Genomic DNA, 15,678 nt, shown 5'->3' with positions numbered 1-15,678 from the left:
AAATAACGCCTTCGAGAAACCGTGGCTACTAATCTGTTCTCCCTTCTTTCCTCTCTTTCTCTCTACTCTGTATTTCTCACTCTTTCACCGAGAAAACAGAAACTTAGAGAAACGGCACGGAGGAAATTTTCGAAAGAGTCTCTATGAGTCACTTAAACTTTCTCCTTACCGTCTGAATGCGAAGCCGCTCAGTTTTCCGCTCTCCCATCTTTCCTTCGGCTCCGAGTGCAAAAAACGAATGGCAGCGGAAGAAGGTGGAGCACGGTTCGTCGGCAAGCGATAGAAACTTCAAAGCCTCATTCCAACAAACTGGATTTCCGTAATAAGCAAGTCCGATGCACGTCCGTGGGCGCCGCGCGGCGCGCCGGTTTGCGCTCGCTGAATGTTTTAGCGAAGCTTTTTCTTTATTTTATCTCTTCGTCCTCGACGAATTTCCGCGCCATTTTAATGCACCGTCGGGCAGTTGCGAGCGGTCTCTATAGAGAGTTGGACTTTCCGCACGTTGGAAAGCCGATTAGTGCGCCCGAAGTCGAACTAGTAATTTACTTGTGTCTTTCATGTGCCACGAGAGCGGGGAGAGCGCTTGCGTTCGTCGCATGTAAATAAATCGCGCGTTGTCTTCCGGGGTCTGTCTTGAAGCTCAAGAACGTCGCCACTTTCCTGCTTCGCTGGATTCTGAAAGGAGAAAAAGAGATTCGATTACTCACCCTACTTTCCTCGAAAGAACGTTAAGTGATTAACGTTAAGATACTTGATCATTAACTCCCGTGTCTCAATCAATAACTGTTTAGTGCTTGCCGTGCAGAAACGATTCAACGAATCATCTATACGCCACTCATACTTTCTTACCGGAGACATTCATGCTTTCGTAATATCGAAGAATTCAATGCACTCGAACGAATTTTATTTCCAGCCGGAATTTGTGAGAATCCCGACATCGGCATTGCTCGTCCGTGACTGTTTCGACGTCTTAAGAAAGACGGTTGAATTCCAGAAGGACTTTCGACGTAGAATTATTTGAGGGCCCTGGGGGAAATCGCGGAAAACTTTCGAGCTACGTGTTTTCCTGTGTACTTGCACTCGGTCACCTGGAGCTTTCCAACGGAGGGGACAATAATCGACGGTCATGGTAGAATCTACCATTATGGGAAGTACAGAAAAAGAAGAGGCGGACGAATCGAGAGACGGGCGATAGACGGGCTGCCGGGATAGAAGTCCGCGGATCGAGAGGAACGACGATGGATTCCGCGCGAAAAATATTGCTTTCTTCGTACGTTCGACATCCATAAATGCATAGCAAGATCAACCGATCCCGCGACACCGTCTTCTTTATTCTTCACCGTGATTTAAGACTCGATCTCAGCTCGGAGATACGGCCGGCTTTGAAACTTTCATGAAAAATGATTTGCATAATGCGTAAGCCGGTAGATGTTCCGCGGTACAGAAATGTAGCGCGACATTTTTAATATTGAAATAGTAAAAAGTAAAATAACATTGGATCTTATTGTGTTGTTTCAACTGACGCAAACAATATCTTTCCCCCGTAATTAGACAAGATTCTCTAATTATATATCCTGGGATTAATTTCAACCCGAGCGGTCATAACAATAGCGCCGTCATGGAGCTTAGTAATAGCGGAGGGAAAGTCAGATTCGGTGTGCTCGCTCGCATAATAGTGGAATATCTCTCCAAAATTTACCCTCTACTGGTCATTCGCATTCATAGCCGTCTAAATATGCACAATATACATTGTCTTCTATAACGAGACCACTTCTCGACAATCACATTCGCACGAACACGGTCGAAGTAAGCACGTCGGATACTAACTCGACGCTAATTTATCGTTTGGCGTGATCGATCGTTGCGCTCGATCGGCTCCCGGTTCTCTGCGGCGAAGAAACGATCTCGCCGCGGAACAAACTGCCAAGCCAGGCCGCCGCGCCGATCGTAAATCGGATCTGATCTCTCCTTCTTTCGTCTCGATTTGCAGCCCTTCCTTCCTTTTTTACGACTTATTTACGAGCTTGCGTTTCTGACGTCGCGAGCGTTCTCGTAAAACCATTAATATTCTATCGTAATTGTCTACTTTTATTTACCACTTACTGTTAATAATTATCGGTATTCCCTTTAAGCTTGTACATCGTGCGAACGACGTTGTAAGATTGCATGATCGCTGGCGCGTAACAAACGCCGGCCGCCTTTATTCTAAAGATGATAAAGGCGCGCCTCGAGAGAATTAACCTCGATTTTTTTTTTCATAAAGTTAACATTTATTGATCAGATATTTAAATAGAGTGTTTTATTAAATCCTCAGTAATATGCAAAATTTAAATTTAAATTGAATGCTTCCATATATAATAAAATTTAATAATATAAAGAATAATGCGGAGAAAAAATTAGACCAAAAATAATTTCGAATATACACGTTCCGTAGCATTGTTTCTGCTACATTTGCTCGATATACCGAATATGCTATCACTTCATGGAATTTCCTGGAATTTCATGGAATTTCGTTAGAATTTCGTCAAATTTAAAACTACGCGTCTCGTGTTGAAACGTTATTTCACAGAGATTGCGTCGCAGCTGGCTCGTACATTAGCATTTATAACCAATTCACAGCGAGAATCGAAGGATAACCGGCACAAAAGTCGATTACATCACCGACGGCTTCGTCGTCCACGAAGGGTAGAGCTTTATGGGGGTGGTTTTCGCGGCGCGGAAAGGAGGGATGGCCAGGGGAAGAGATGAGAAGAGGAAAGGAGAGAGAGGAGTGACGGGGCGAAAAATGTGCAAGGGAGAAACGAAATGCGAAGAGAAGAGGGGTAAGAGGGGGGGGGAGAGGGTGAAATGCAATTTTTCCGTTCAGCGCTTTTTCCAGCGACAGGGGAACCACCTGTGCTCGTCTCAGCGACTTTTAAATTCGTACCATTGTCGGCTCTATTTGCTGAAAAATGTTTATTCAATTTCGTTTACCGGCACTGCAAGATATTTACCCGGTCGCTTTTGCTCGAACAGTTCTCGCATCACCGCGAACGATGGGAATTGGACGACGCAGGGTTACGACGAGGACCGAAAGGAAGCGGGGACGATCGGGTGAGTAAGTTCGCGATATGTATAAGACTGCATTTTCCTAGTGTTTTTAGGGGAGCTACCTCTCATAAGGATATCGAAAATAGATTTCAACTCGTGAAAAAATGTGCATATTTTCGAGTCAATGACGTTCGTGCAGGTTGCACTGATGTTTAAAGTAATGTTTGAGATTTGTCGCGCGATAGAAATTTGAGGACAAATTGTAGGAATTGTACGAAGAATTGTATAGAAATCGCGAGTCACGTAGAACATTCAAAAGCTTCCCCCCGAGCGACGTACGATTGCATTTCGCGCGGATATAAATCCATAGAATAAATCGGGCGATCTTAATCATTGCGACGAAAATAGGGTCGTACATGCGGGCTGAATTACGATGAGTCGAGAATGAAGTTACGGGTATTCTCTCTCGACTCTGCGTCGACTTTGTCCGGTTTTGTGTATCAGCGAACGAGATCGCTGTCGGCGATAGAAATTTATGGCAGAGCCGGAACCCTCGAAAATTTCATTAAGCCGTCCGTACAGCGATATTGAGAATCGACGGCGAACCGATCGAAAATGGAAGTTATACTATCACGATACAATGTATTTGACGTGACCGCCTAGGCTACGCGCAAAAAGTGAGTTTTTTGCGGTTTACGTGCACATATACGCCAATTAATCACTAACAGCGATAAACATTTCATAAATGTATTAATGACGATGCGCGATAAAAATCTGAAAACTACTACATTTAATTCAATAGTTAAAAATTGATGTATTAAGGATATCATTAAAAATGTTAAAAAGTGAAGATGCATAATATCAATTTGAATCATTTAGTTACACGTAAGATACGTCAGAATTCGATTCTTTTGACAGCGCTCAACAATTTCTTTTTTTTTTCAAGTGGGAAAGATTAGTATCTTTAACTTTCCCATCGATGATCACATTCGATATAAAACATTTAAGTTCTCTCGGATCGGTTTGACCAACAAAGTTGGTCGAGAAAGAAAACCTTCTGCTTAGTAACTTCTCTTAGCGTCCCAGGACGCGGATTACAGCCTTATATGTTTCTAACTTTTTCTTTAAGGTCGGGTTAGCCACACCGGTCTTATCTGCGCAAATTGAGCACACCGAGTGCAACTGAGGCGACTGCAACCTAACCGCGGGTAGGAACTACCAAGGAACAAATAACGACGATACATTTTCGCACAGCTGTTCGGTAAACTTCACCGCTGCCGCGCCGCGCCGTACTTGTCTGACCATGAGCGCCGCCGACTACTTACGCGCCTCGATGTGCTTAATGTTGGTGATGTCGTCGGCGCCGTGGAACAAGGTTTACCCGGAACTTCTTGGGATCCCTTCTTGGGATGAGATTCTTGTCTATACTGTATGTGTAAGTATTTGTGTGCATTTGCGTGTATGCATGACGTGAATCCACGTAGCGGAAGCTATTTGAAGTGAGTCTTTTTTTTGCGATTCGGCCTGTTAGGGGATCGCAGCACGGGACGTTTTAGCTGCCTCCAGTGATACGCGCCTCGATTTTCCGGATTTTGCTTTTGAGCGTATCAGGACTGCCGCTACACTTGAATTTCCCGTCGCGGAAACTTGTCGCGCGCGTTCCCCCCTTGCGAAGTTTCTCGTTAAAGACAGGTCGGTTTCGAGACGCGAATGAGCAACTTGTCGATAACCGCGACATACTCACGATTGCGATCCGACTCCCGCATAAACTCCACGTCGTCATGTTGCGTCAATATTTCCGACCTTGCCGCACGAGCGAGCGCTTCACTTTGAAAGCGCCTTAACCTTTTGCCACCGGGCAATCCGGGAGATTGGACAAGTTTTTGCCGAGTTTCCGCTACGCAGCAGTTATGCTTGATATAGTGTCTCTAATCATATTTATATGGATGATGGAAATTGACACTCTTGAATTCAAGATTTATACTTACGTTGCATATAACTTTGTGGATTAACGACTAATTTTGTCAAACTAAATAGTTTGAATACAAGGATGAAGTTTACGTTACTTTAATATTTGATTTACGTATTAGTGGACTTACAAAGTATGAAACTCCCAAGTACGTGCCATTGTATACTTTGCATAAGTTATCTCGTTGAAGCTTTTGAGACGTGCCAATGGGTTGCGAATAAGCAAGTCAAACGGATTAGAAATCGGAATTCCAGAGTTTGCCATATAATTTTTTAGACTTGGCGTACCATAGCGTACACATTCGCTTTGCCGAATGCTAAAGAAGAACAATTCGCAGGAGCGACGTTTGATATAAGGCACACCATTTTGCATCTCGCGTTATATTAACGTATCGCAAAGTTCAGAATGCGCGCGAGTTCGATCCCCATTCCCGGGCTACGCTATCGGTTAAGTGACGTAACGTCGAAGCAACGAAGTTCCTCCAATAAAGCTTTAAACACGTCTCGCTGATCCATAAATTAACTTCGGCAATAGCACTTCGTCGCGAGAGCGCGAGGGAACCCGCGTTATTATCGAATGAACTTTCCCGGGCTTAGCCGTGGCCCGATGCGATTACTTCCTGTCCGCGCGCAGACTCGCGGCTACGACTCAATTCGAGTTGAGCATTAATTTCTGGCGTAAATGTTGTACCAGTTACTGCAAACTGGCTGATGTGCCCTTTCCGCCGTGCACCGCCGGGGCGTTGCCCAGCGGTAGTCGCCGCTGTAATTGCCTCGACCCGAAGCTACCCGCGAAGAGTCGGCGATCCGAACGCGGTTTATTAGGTGGTTGTGCTCAATTATCGCTGGTACGACAATAATTTGCTCTCCCCCGTTTGTGCGAAACCCCGTGGTCGAATCACCGCCGCGCGAAATTGACTGAATGAATTCAAGTCGCGCTACACCTCGCACACTCGATCGATCCGCCAAAGGACGCCACGTTACGTTACTGATGTTATTAGAGGGCCGATATTGGTATCGACGGGTATATGTATTTACACGTGTACAGGGGGTTCTTTCATTAGCGGAAGTAAACCGGAATTATGCGTGCCGGCGCAAATAGAGTGCAACGATTGCCGTGCGCCCGCGTCCTCCGATCGCCGATAATGGAATTAATTTAACGTAACGCAAAATCGTCGAAAGTAACGGACGCATTAAGCGACATCGATTAAACCGATAGCACGTGGAGATTGCACGTGAGCGCACCGCTGCGTGCTTTAGCATTCCCATGTAGATTTTATCCGCATTATCCGCGCGGATGATTGTAGCATGACTGATGTAATATCATAAATTCATAAATAATCATGGACCGAACACCTGCAGGTGTTTATTATATTAATTCAACTAGATGTATCGCCGAATTAACAGCATTAAAATAAATAACGGTTGCGTGACTATCGAGTTAAGTTGAAGCATTATCTTTAACATAGCAAATTAGGATACTGCAGAAAGAGAGAGAAAGAGAGAGAAATTTATTTTTGCTGATTATTTTTAAGTATAAGTTTACTAAAGTTCTTCTTCTTAAAGTTAAACAACTTTACGAATCGATACTTTTATAAAAATTGGTTCTCCTTTCATAGAAACTTTTCTCGGAAGCACGAATGATTTGAACTGTAACGTCTGGTGGCATACCAGGATGAAGGCAATAATCAAGTTAGAAAGTGCACATCCTGTTACAACTCCAAGCTATTTCGCTAATCCCTGTCTCACTATATCATAATTTATGGCGCCGAGTCCCGGACTTTACGCGCAGCGGACATTTCATGGCATAGCTTAAATTCAATGGACGCGCAAAATTGTTTCAACGCAAAAGGAGATATCAATGTTGCCCCTATTAATCACATCGTGCGCATTTATCCTTCAAGATTAATATAATATTTCATTCGCATAGCCATATGCAAACGAAAGGTTATCGTAATTGATAACTCATTAATAAGTAAATTATTTATGCAAACAAGCATAATATATTGATACTGCTGATTATTCAAATTAATATACGTGCATATAAATTAATTACACCTAGAAAATAATATTACAATTAATAAAACTGAACAATTCCTGTGCACCATAAAATTATATATCATTTTGTTTAAAACAATTCAAAAAAGAGTTGAATCAAACCCGATGTCTTCTTTCTTATGTAAAAGAAACATGGATTATAAAAGAATTTTAATTCAGTTAAAATATTTTAACATGTATGAGAGTGTACTGCGCGAATATTCCGACAAAATAAACATAAAACAAATTGTTTGTTTATGCACGCAAACAGCTCTGGCAAATGGAAATTAACTTGACAATTTATCCACCTTACGCAAAACTTTTTAAATAGTACATAGTACTGAAAATTTTCGACTCTCTCAACTTTTAGCCAGATTCTCTAACATACTAAAAAAAAAAAAAAAATATGATTCAAGTACTTTGTATTTTTCTCTTGGATAAAGAAAAAGTTTTCCAGCTGGTCGCAACAAAATATCAAAATATACTAATCTCTTAAAAACAAAAATCGCGAATAATTCCATTCTTAATCAAAGCATCGAAAAATTGGACTCATAGTAAACTGCTAGTTGAATGTAATCGAGCGTTGCTTTAACAATTTCGCAGAAAGCCGGTAATATATTCTGTGATTGTAAGGAAACACGGTAAAAATGTGCGCCACAGTGCAAACCAACACTCGCAACGCGGAAAAATACATTTCCATAAATTCTCAAACTCAAACTCTGAAATCTCCCTCTCTCTCCCTTCGTCCCCTCCCTTTCCCTCTGACATTCTGCTATTCGTACGGTATACCGCGCTGATCGTTTTCTGCATTTTACATCGAATGCATTCGCAGTCAACAGTGGAAACGGCGGGAATCGATCTTGCGCGTACGCCATGGGACGACAGTCGAATACTCCGGAATAAGAAGAAATTCACTTCTACAGTTCGCTAAACCGAGCCCGCCGATTCATCGGGAAGTTCCAGGGACACCATCGACATGCGCGTACTTTCCGTATCACCCCCTTTTTTTGTCACCGGACTTAAGAAATTCTCATAGGTTTTATTGAAAATTTCACGCTTTTAATGCAAAGAGGATAAGGAATGCGGGAGAATATGGAAATGCGTTATACGCTTTCCGCGTATGATGCACAGTCAGATAAGTACGACGGAATATGAAAACATGTTGTGAGAAGATGAAAGAGGCATTTCACTCAAACTTACAGACGTGTATTCAGAAAACTCCGACTTATCCGTCTTTGAATTCTTGAAGCGGATAAGCCTTCACGTAAATTTATGTATATGTATTGTATAAACAATTCCTTTAAATATTTTAATCAGATTTCCATAAAAACATTTAAGATAAAATAGGGAAGTTAATTGGAAATATTACTGTTTTTTCTGTGTATGTGTGTGTATAGTATATGTGAAAGAGAAAGAGAGAAGGAAAAACAAATCAATAATTTATATGTATGGGGCGGTAAACTATATAAATCATAAAAAATATCACTTAAAATTTGTGCATTTTCGCACGAAGAAACATTTTATCGTTTCCGAGTTTGCCTATAGAGATACTCGCCATTGAAAGTGACGAATCTCTGCACGTACCTACTTTTTTCTCTTCACCGCACATTTTTTTGTGTCGATTTTCCTGTAGTCTATGTCGGCGGAACGGCGAAATAAAAGTTTCCGAGCGAGGGAAACCGTTCATGTGCCGCGGATAGCGCTTTTCGCGCTTCGAACTAACGGAAAGAGTGCCGATAAAGTTTCGAGGTATTCCGAAATTTTCTTCACCATCGACGCGGATGGCGACAGCGATGTGTAGCGTGAAAAGAGAGTCTCTCCTTTGAACTAAAAAGTACCGAAGCTTTTCCAAAGACGAATGATGAGGATGGAACTCAATATACAAGAGTAGAACTTTTCATTATATTTCTCTGTCAATCTTGCAATTCAAGTTCGCGTAGCAATAATATTGTTAACCGGATATAACAAAAATTAAATAAACAAAACAATATACAGTTTCAATAAATTACAAATTTGATAAATCGCACAAAATTTTATATCTATGTCTCAAAGAGACAGATATATGAAAGAATGCGAAGCTTCAAACATCCGTAAATTTATAGGAAAGCTAGAAAATATACAGAAGATATAACTTTCATAAAGCGAACGTATTATGAAAGGAATTTCGCTGTAATTTTTACGTGGGAAGAATACGCTGCGAATGTAACCGGAATTCCTCTTTACATGCACGGGAATATTAAGAGCTCCCCGTAAATACGAGGGTGCTTAAACAGAAACTAGCCGGTGGTTGTTGCTGCACGCGTGGCGCAACAGCAAATTCGATGACCGGTGGACAGTCGCATGCAAATTGTCGCGGCACGAAATGACAAATTAACGGCAGCGGGCCATTCATACGGACACTGATTAATTGCCATTTACTTGCAAATTTCCAGGGTGCGCGCGTTTACACATCGCGCGCGGCTAACTCACGTCCCTGTCCTGCCCCTCGGCGACGTTCAATGCCAAAACGTAACTATACGTCGTGCTATGTCACCACTCACGTATCTTGTTGTTTGTATTTTCATTGCGAGCAACGTTATAATTGTGCTGTGACTGCATTATATTCCAAGATCGATGACACTAGACGCATGATATTCACTATAACATAACGAAATATTTACCAGACTCAAAAAGACAAAGAGAGAGACAGAGACAGAGAGAGGAGGAGGGAAAAGCTTTGTGTTAAAATCTGCAGTTAAATTATGAATTATCCGATGAATTGAGTATAATAAAACATTGTTTATCCATGCAACGCACTCACAATACTGGAAATTGCATTGTCCCAGTTACTCTGGTATATTCTTAAGATCCGCATTTGAGTTCTGCACACGCTTATTAGATACGGTACACAGTAAAGCACTATCGACATCAGCGCTTCGCTACCCTCTGCTATTCTATGTTTACGCCATCTACAGGTATCACGTTTATGACGTGACGACGTAGAAAGTGTCTATCGTGGAGGAACTACCTAGGCATCAACCCCGACGAGACGCCCCAGGTGGAACTACTCCCGCTCTCTGATTCGCTCGCGCGCGCGCGTATAGATGTAAGTCTATTAGATGGTTCGACGATCTAGGAACACGATCCAACAGTGGCACGGAAAGTTCGGCGAAAGTTCTCTGACATCGGCAAAACTTTCGCCGCAACAAAGCCGTGCCCCCGCAAGTCTTGGGGCGTGCATTCATGTAGCAGCGCCGACAGTGGTAGAGCCGAAGCAGCGCCGGAGCTTGTTTGCCGAAGTGGTAATAAAATATCGCGGCGCACTCGCTCGCGGTAAAATCGGAGTCGCGGTACCGTTAAAAATTATTGCCCCGCCGTGCTGCAGCGATCGACTTCATAGCGGGTTTAATCTCGTCCGAACCGTTGTTACGTTCTACCTACGCGGACGGGCGTATCTATCGAAAAGCATTGCGCATCGAGACATGAATAAAGACGAAACTCCGAGTTTCGAACGGGATAAAGCTTATTTGGGCCGCGCGCGTGGTTTGATTACGTTTTTTCCAATACAGATTGCTCCTGTAACCGAGATATTATCGGATGTTCTCGTTAGCTTCTAGCTTATTGCGTTCGTAAAAATATCACATTTGTAAATTGATGTTGCGAGAGAACATCAATTATTCTTTATAATATATGAATGACTTTCAGATAATATTTTGTAGTCATCATTAAACGAAGGAAAAAGGCATTTAATTGTTAAAGCATTAAAACAAGTTGTTAAAATATACGTTCCAATAAGATCGTACTAAAACGAGTGTTTTTCAAAACTATATCTTGTTTAAAAATGTCTTGCACTTTGGCATGAAAGATAGTAACGAACTTCTATACAGGATGAAAGATAGCAGGGTTTTTCCTTTATCCTTTCCTCCTCATTAGTATTCTTAACATGAACTTTTTAGCTGATCCTTTCGTTCTGCGTCTTCTTTTCAACCTCTGTTTTTAATAACACGTCTCATCCACAAACAAATTAAAAAACCAATATTATATCCTCTTAGGCTCGCATGTTTCGTTTTCTTTACAAGAATGTATTAAACCGTGTAATGATGAAGAAAATTAGACAAAATAAATAAGTACAAGGTTTACAAATTTAATTAGTAATCCTTCCTAAGAAATAATAAATATGTATATACAACCCTGGCAGGCAAATATTTCAGACAAAAGTGGTCTGAAAGGAAACAAATAATAGTAAAATTAATTTCCAGAAAAATCAATTTTTTAAGGTTATTATTATTTGATATTTTTTAAAATAGAATTATATGATTTTTTTACATACGTAATACGACTCTTCTAGTTATTCTGCAACAAATTCAATTTAAATAAATTTGTATATAATAAAATATATTTATTTTATGTATTTGAAAAGGTTAGTAGCTTAACTATGAAAGATAATAACTATAAACTTTAACATATGATTGCTATTTCGTGAAAAATAATATTAACGTTATTCGCTAAAGAGAAACGTGGTTTTCAGTCGAGTCGATTTTTCAGTTTAATCGCATCTTTCTCTCTCTCTCTCGCATATAAACGCGCTCCTCAGGTCTCGAACACGACGGACGATTCGGTGAAATCCCATTCTGGGCCGAATGCCTCGATTAAACGAGAGGTAATCAAATAAACGGGATTTGAACGTCGTCGTCGATCCTCTTGCGTACAGCAAGGGGCGATCAATGGCGAAAAACTATTCCCGATCTGTTTAAATTGCAAAGAATCCAAATTTCTGTGCAAATAAATTCGTTGGAAATTCGTGCAAATGCCGAATTAACTGGAATTATAAGTCGAGATCGTGACCTGTCTGACTTATCTGAAAGAAATTTAAAGCTTGAAGAAAAATTCTTCAATTAGATATTAATTAAGGTAAGACGGTTATCTGTATATTCCGCTTTGTGGCGTCATTCAGCGAAATGGTGAATAACACGATAATTTGATTATCCGGTTATCCGACGAACAATAGGGTAACTGCTGGTAGTTGCTGCTGTTACTAACACAAAGGATCAAATGATAGAAGGCAAGTGCGTGCTATTGCTTCTACGAACGTATAACTCGTTCTGAGGATTCGTAACGGCGAATACCAATTTCCACTCAAAGGATACTAATTCGTGCACGTTATGGCGAAGTAGAGTTCGCCTTAATCACGAATCTACATTCGTGATTAATGATGCATAAAATAATATTTTCGCATTATTAATGACGTCAAATGTTCGCGATATATAAACATATACATAGAATATTGCTACACGTTCTGAGATAATCGATAGCATGTACCTGTATCACAATGTTTTATACAGCTTCCAGAGGTATCGTTGCACCGCGAAAAAGGAACAACGTGGATCACGGAAAAAGGTAGCGTAGAGAAAGTTAACTAGATTTGGCAGCTGCCGCGCTCAAACGTAATATCATAAACTGTTTATTGCTCCGGTGACAGTCGCCGTTCAGCTCCGGTGGCTCTAGTGCTCTTTAAATTCTTGTCAGGGCCAAAACTTGTCAGGGAAGCGTTACGGAATCATTAATTCATGAAGCTTGATAATAGAGATTAATTATGGAAGAGTAGTGAACGAATACATATACAAACATATACCCATACATAAAAACATATGCCTACCCACGAACACATATACATATATAAATTTCATAATTTCTTTACGAGACATATTTTTGAATGTATTCATGTATTCGCGTAATACACACATATGTATATATGATTTAATCATTTATTCTAACGTATTTATACTAAAAATTTTAAACATAAAGTTAATACAAAAATTCAAAAATATTAAATTTCTGCGTGATTCATTAATGCTTTATTTTATACCTTTTAGAAGCAACGTAAATTAAAAATTAATATAAAATTTTCTGTAGCTCTCTTAATTTTATTATTATATTTATATTTGAAATATAAATATAAGTACCTTTTAACCATTTGCGAATTAATGTGATTTAAAATTCTCGAGGTATCCTTTCATGTAGATTAATCGAAACTTTTTATATTCATGTACGTACATCGATTACTCTTAACCGGGAGAATAAGAGAGATAAGGCTAAAAAAGAATATTTGAACTGGAAGAATAATTACACTCTTACCAAGTGGAGATAATTACTAACTGTCCTAGAGAGTGTCTCCTGGAGGTTTCTACGCGACAAAGAATTCGTACCGCTACTTTTTCCCTCACAGACATTTGCTCTGTTCATTCCTCGTCATGCGTCAACCAGTTAATAACATAGCAATTCTTGCGAACAATTACGTTATGTAGGGGAAGTCATTCGAGCGTTAATGCGGAATCACCCAGAAAATCAATTATCGCTCGATGGATTATTTCGGTAGAAGAATTCTTATTAAGCAAAAATAATGATGAGGATTCTTATCACTATATGCAGCTCATTAAGAGAGAAGCAATATGATCTTTTTGCCGTTGTATCTGCGTAAAAGGTGTTTATTTAAATATCTTGTATAGTTTATATTTTTGCAATTTATTTTTATCGATTTGCTCATTTACCAGATTTTTATTTTTATTAATATTAAAGTATTCAATTGTGTGTGTGTCCTAACTTATGAAAAATTGATATTGCAAAAGTGGTAATAATTAGTTAATATGCGAAAGCAATACAGAAAATTATTGAGAATTTCAATTGTATGTACATCTATTATCAAGTTATAATGCGACATAATGCAGATTATGTTCACGGTTTAACTGCTATAGTACAAAACGAATCTCGTAATTAATGTCACATTAATGTGTGACATTCATTGAACATAATATCGGAACGCAGGATTAATCAAACTTGATACTATATGTATATATAAATTTATACTGGTATCTCGCGGCAATTAGCCCAATAAATTTCTATTGATGCTACATTATAATGTATCCCGGACATATATTTTAACATTAACATTTTAAGTTAGAAAATTTTCCTATTAAATGTACGTATTTAATATTTTGTGATATTCTAGCTCACGGCTAAATGAAATATATTCAAGTCTGAGGGAGAATTTTGTTCCTAACTTTATAATTACTTCTTAAACCGTTTCAATCGCCGTACTTTGTGTTCCCTCTTAAGTAGCGTCTCGGTAGCTTACTCAAGATTATATTTTATTTCCAGTACGTGACTTCTTACGCATGGCACCATGCTTCCATGTACCAAGGCTTTACATATATCCATCTCCGGGCATAATGCTGCTTCCATTTTACGTGTGTACATAAGGTAAAATTATATTAAAGTTAAAAAATAGCACAGCACGTTATTACATATAATAATATCCAAAAAAACCAAACAAATTCAATTGTGTTAAAATTCAGTGTATAAATGCCTCCGGATATTTACTGCTCAAAAAAATATAAATTTAATCAAAAATATAGCGTGTACAGTAGACAAATAAACGCAGTGCCTATTACGAATGTATGCACTGTGATAAAATTTACGCTACCTTTTAATAGAATTTCGTATTACATCACCATTCCATATTTAACATCGTTCTGGGAAAAAAGTGTAAATATCAGTTTTATAAATATTATATTATATAAAAAATATATTTGTATCATATATTGTCCGTAGAAAAAATTATATAATTTTATTCTTTTTTTAATTCAAATAGCGCACTATGTATTATGGACAAGTTAATATTTCTGTTCTTTATCTCTGCACACAAAATGTAACTTGTTTGAAGAAAGCCGAATTGTCGCTCAATCTTATTCATTTCATCTTTTTCAAGTCTTTAAAATAAAATTTTTAAACTTGTAAATGGGAAAATTAATAAGTATATGATAATTACACTTGCAAGATTTTAACGAAATTTCACGAAACACACTTCAGACATCTATAACTTTTTACTTTTGTTAAATTTTTCTATCGTCCCGCTGGAATTAATTTTTTTCTGAGTATAGTATCATTACGTGATGAGACCTATAATATTTACCCTAATGAGAAATTGCGCGAGCCTTGGTAGAAAGGTATATCGTAGATGAAGTTCGCGCTCGCAAAAACGTTAATAGGACTGGGCGTATCCTCTTGATCCTCAGGATCAACGGTTTCCATTCTTTAACGCCAGAGTGTACTTTCGTGCGTCCTAATCCTGACTTTAAGCTTGATGATGCAAGGGGTTGAAAGACAACGCAGAGAAATAGAGAGAGAGAAAGAGAGAGTCAGAGAAATATAAAAAGATAAAAAACGCGGGGAGGGCAGGAAAGGACGGTGGATTTAGAGAAATAAAGGAAGTTATGCCACGTCACGTACAAAGATGCAATTTTAAAGATTATGATTGCCAGGAAAAAAAGGAAAGAATAATGGAAAAAGAAAGAAAGAAATTGTAATTATGTTCAAAACTATTAATAATATTATTTTGTACACCTTATTAACGGTATGCTAACATTACGCGTGTGATTTAAATGTATTTATTAACTGAATAAATTTAATTGGATGACAGAACTCACGAAATGCACAATATAAATTAAATATGTAGCTAATATTACTACAACTTTTAACATTTCTTTTAATTTTACTATCACAAATACCTTTGTCTTCTACAATCAGCGTAGAGATGCTCATGTTGGAATTCGATATTGTACAATTTCGAAAGAAGATGGAACTGCAGGATGACAAGAATGAAAAAGG

General features: G+C 39.0%; 1 protein-coding gene across 5 annotated transcripts in view; it reads right to left on the bottom strand.

Moving 5' to 3' along the window:
- LOC139780221 (TWiK family of potassium channels protein 7) overlaps window positions 1–15,678 on the bottom strand; it is a 203,389-nt gene that overhangs the window by 58,314 nt on the left and 129,397 nt on the right. For all 5 annotated transcript variants that reach the window (XR_011720187.1, XM_071718755.1, XM_071718764.1 and 2 more), the window contains one exon: window positions 170–675. The gene's annotated coding sequence lies outside the window, so the exon portion shown is untranslated. The remainder of the gene's footprint in view (window positions 1–169; window positions 676–15,678) is intronic.

Source organism: Temnothorax nylanderi, unplaced genomic scaffold, assembly GCF_030848795.1.
Source record: "Temnothorax nylanderi isolate EJ_2023f unplaced genomic scaffold, tnyl_v1.0 TNYL_tig0007_pilon, whole genome shotgun sequence".
Lineage (NCBI taxonomy): Eukaryota > Metazoa > Arthropoda > Insecta > Hymenoptera > Formicidae > Temnothorax > Temnothorax nylanderi.
This window is presented reverse-complemented; position numbering and strand designations above follow the sequence as displayed.